The sequence below is a fragment of the Somniosus microcephalus genome, chromosome 12 (assembly GCF_052327205.1).
Source record: "Somniosus microcephalus isolate GS21.2 chromosome 12, FLI_Smic_1.0, whole genome shotgun sequence".
In the NCBI taxonomy this organism is placed as follows: Eukaryota; Metazoa; Chordata; class Chondrichthyes; order Squaliformes; family Somniosidae; genus Somniosus; species Somniosus microcephalus.
The window spans coordinates 159,345,036-159,349,144 of NC_140998.1; the positions used below are offsets into that span (position 1 = coordinate 159,345,036).

A 4,109-nucleotide genomic window follows, 5' to 3' on the forward strand; every position below is an offset into this window, starting at 1 on the left:
TTCTGTATCTTGGCGACAAACGCAGGGGGGGGGATCAGAGTAACCAACCGGTACCACAACATGGCGGCCACCAGTTGGTTTATGACCAACGCCCGACCCCTGTAGGACAACACTCGGAGCAATCCTGTCCAGCGTCCTAAGCGAGCGGTGACTTTGGCCTCCAGCTCGTGCCAGTTCGCCGGCCAGGCGTCCTCGGCCGGGCTGAGGTAGACTCCCAAGTAGAGGAGGTGCGTGGTGCTCCAGGCGAAGGGCCCGAACTCCTCCGGCAGAGAGTCCACCTGCCACTGACCCACCAGGAGTCCAGAACATTTCCCCCAGTTGATCCTGGCGGAGGATGCGTCCGAGTAAATCTGCTGGCATTCCCGCATCCTCCGCAAGTCAACGGGATCCGTGACCACGAGGAGCACGTCATCGGCGTAAGCCGAGAGGACCACCTCCACGCCCGGCCCTCGCAGAGCCAATCCCGCCAACCTCTTCCGCAAGAGGCGCAGGAAAGGCTCCACGCAAATGGCATATAACTGGCCGGACATGGGGCATCCCTGACGCACCCCCCTCCCGAAGCGAAGGGGCGCCGTCAAGGACCCGTTAACTTTAATCAGACACTCCGCGGCAGCGTACAGAAGTCGGATCCGGGCGACGAAATGCGTCCCGAACCCGAAAGCGCGCAGAGTCCCGAAAAGATACTCGTGATCCACCCTGTCGAACGCCTTCTCCTGATCCAGGGAAAGGAAGGCGACCGACAGACCAGCCCTCTGGGAATGGTGGACCAGGTCCCGGACCAGATGGATGTTATCGTGAATGGTCCGGCCCGGGACCATGTAGGACTGGTCGGGATGGATCATGCGGGCCAGCACGGCGCCAAGGCGAACAGACATGGCCCTGGCAAAGATTTTGTAATCCGTGCTGAGGAGGGAGACCGGGCGCCAGTTCTTGAGGAGGCGGAGATCACCCCTCTTAGGCAGCAGGACGATCACCGCCCTGCGCCACGAGAGGGGCATCTCCCCGGTCGCCAGACATTCCCCCAGGACCCGCACGTAGTCGCCCCCCAGGACGCCCCAGAACGCCCTGTGGAACTCCACGGTCAGCCCGTCCAGCCCCGGGGACTTCCCCCTAGAGAGCTGGTGGAGGGCGCCGGACAGCTCCTCCAAACTCAGAGGAGCGTCCAGTTCTCTTGGGCAATTTTTTGAGTCTCCTAGGAGTAAGACCCCCCACTGTGTTAAAATTTCAAGTCTCCTGTGTTTAAATTTTTGTGTGAACTTTCGAGTCTCCTGGGCCTTCATAGTGTTAAACTTTCAAGTAAAATTTGAGTCTCCTGGGCTGTTACTGTATTTAGACCCCCAGGTGAACTCTCAAGTCTCCTGGGCCTCTATTGTGTTAGACCCCCCAGGTGAACTCTCAAGTCTCTTGGACCTTCATTGTGTTAGAATTTTGAGCAAACTTTCAAGTTTTCTGGGCCTTTGTTATATTTTCAAGTTGATCTCTCAAGTTTCTTGGGCCTCTACTGTTAGACCCCCAGGTAAAGCTCTCAAGCTTCCTGGGCCTCTATTGTGTTAAACCCCAAGTAAATTTTCAAGTCTCTTGGGCCTCTACTGTTAGACCCCCAAGTAAATTCTCAAGCTTCCTGGGCCTTCTGTGTTAAATCCCAAGTAAATTTTCAAGCTTCCTGAGTCTCTACTGTGTTAGAATTTTCGAGAACTTTCAGGTCTCCTATGTTAAATTCAAGTGAACTTTCAAGGCTACTGGACCATTACTGTGTTAAACTTTCAAGCTTTTCCTGGGCCTTCTGCGTTAAATCCCAAGTAAATTCTCAAGCTTCCTGGGCAAATTAAGTGTTCAAGTTCTCCTGGGCAAATTAAGTTTTCAAGCTCTCGGGGGCAAATGACTCCCCCCTGTGTTTCTGTGTTTAATTCTCGAGTTCCCTAGGAAGAAGACCCTGTTGTGTTTTGTTATTCTTCTGGGCAAATGAAACTTTTGAGCTCTACTGGATAAGACATTCTCGAGTTCTCCTGGACAATTGAATTCTCAAGCTCTCTTGGACAAGTTAAATTCTCGAGTCTTCGCCCTTCTTGGATCCCTTCGGAATATAATCCATTGAGCGTGTTAACTTTGGAGAATGATGACTCTGTTGCTTATAAAGATTTTGGTCATATGATTGCTACGACATGTCCCTGCCGCTAGTGGATGAAGAGGATGATTTCGTCTTTAGATTTCTGAACATCTGTAGTTTGTGAAAAGTTGGAATGGAAGATATCATTGCTTGAGTAGCTAAGAAGATTCGCCATGTGCACTAAAACAGACTTTCAGTTTTTTGACTTGGTTCTAAATGCCCTGGAGGGTGTGTGGCTGCCTCTGTTTTACACGTGTGACTTCGGATTGATCTAGCTTAAGCCTTTAAGTCTTTTCCCCACTTGGTTATCCATACCACTAATTCAGAAGTTTAGAGAATTTAAGTATTTGCTCTATGTTCATTTAAATCATTGTCCTGTGTCTTAGCGCCCAGTGTCTTAGCGCCCAGTGTCTTTCGTGTCCTGTGCCTCTCGAGCCCTGTTTGTCTCTCTCTCGAGCCCTGTGTTTGGAACGTCAGGAGCCGTTCCTTGGGGAGGGGGTCCTGTGAGGGTGCCAGTCAGTTCCTTTTTGTAACCTCTAGATGGCACCTTCACTTGTCAGTCTCCTGTGTTAATTGTTCCTAGTCTCTGGTGTTAATTGTTCCTAACCCTGTTAGTTTTTAATCAGCCTGTTAGCTGTTTATGGGTGGCACCTGGTTTTCTTGGTATATAAGTTCTGTTGTTGTTTCATTCAGGGCTCAGTCCTCACTAGGGTGTTAGTCTTGACAATGTTCCTTGTCTTGACTAGGTTCTCTGTGTGACTAGCCTTTCCTCTATGGCAGCTTGCCTTCACAAGCTGGCTGCCATAGTTCTCTTGAGCTATGTATCTAAGTCTGTGTTCTAGTTCTCTCGAGCTATGTATCTAAGTCTGTGCCATAGTTCTCTCGAGTTATGTATCTAAGTCTGTGCCATAGTCCTTTTGAGCTATGTATCTAAGTCTGTGTTCTTGTCTCTGGATTTAAGATGTATTTAAGTCTTGTACTGTTAAGTTGCTTGTCTTGGTAAGGTGCTGTTTGGACTAGCGTGTTGCTATGTGGGAGCCGTTGGGATCTTGTCTTGAGCCTTGCATTGATAAGCCGATTACCCTCGGGGTAGCTTGTCTGGAGTTGTGCTCGGCAAGCCGGTTGCCCCTTGTGGTAGCTTGTCGCAAGCTCAGTATAGACAAGTGGGCTTCCTCATGGAAGCTGTCCTGAGTTCCTATCTTGACTAGCCGTCTTGTAACTTGTCTCTAGTTCTCTTGTCTCTAGTTCTTATGTATATTGCTGTGTCCCTTGTGTTAATCTGGTTATGTGTAAATCTAGTAAAGTTCAAACAAAGTACTGTATATTTGTCTCTTGTCTGGTTTCTGCACTTGGGTCCAGATCCTACCTCGCCCGGAGAGCACGGCCTCGTATTTATACGGCCCCGTGGCTCCCAAACCCTGACACTAGATTGACATTCCATACAAGCACTGACTGTGGCTGCCAAAAAGGATGACGACGTCACACCTGGGCGATTGTCAAAGATCCTAACCGACGCGCAAGAAGTGTTCCAGCAAGGACTCGGAACACTAAAAGGCATGACAGCAACAATTAAAATCGAAGAAAACGCAAGCCCAAAATTTTTTAAGGCCAGACCGGTACCTTATGCGATCCGCCCAGCCGTCGAAGCAGAGCTGGAGAGTTTGGAACGTTCAGGAGTACTGTCCAAGGTAGACTGGAGCGAGTGGGCTACGCCCATCGTCCCTGTGATGAAAAAGTCATTGAGCAGCATGCCTGGGGAACCAAGGAATGTTCGCATCTGTGGGGACTTTAAGGTAACAGTGAACCCAGTCCTTCACACCGTTCAATATCCACTTCCGCGGATTGAAGATATTTTCGCCTCGCTATCCGGAGGGAAACGCTTCACCAAGATTGATCTGGCCCAGGCGTATCTGCAAATGGAGGTAGAAGAAGCATCAAAAAATATCTCACAATCAACATCCATAAAGGTCTCTACCAATACAACCGGCTGGTATTCGGAGTA

At 49.8% G+C, this 4,109-nt stretch overlaps 1 long non-coding RNA gene across 1 annotated transcript; it reads left to right on the forward strand.

Annotated features, from left to right (window-relative positions):
• The first annotated feature begins 1,167 nt into the window (after positions 1-1,167).
• On the forward strand, positions 1,168-3,517 carry LOC147109630 (uncharacterized). Its single transcript, XR_015080324.1, has 2 exons — positions 1,168-1,251; positions 1,342-3,517. It is a non-coding gene; the product is annotated as an uncharacterized LOC147109630 (long non-coding RNA).
• Positions 3,518-4,109: the final 592 nt, after the last annotated feature.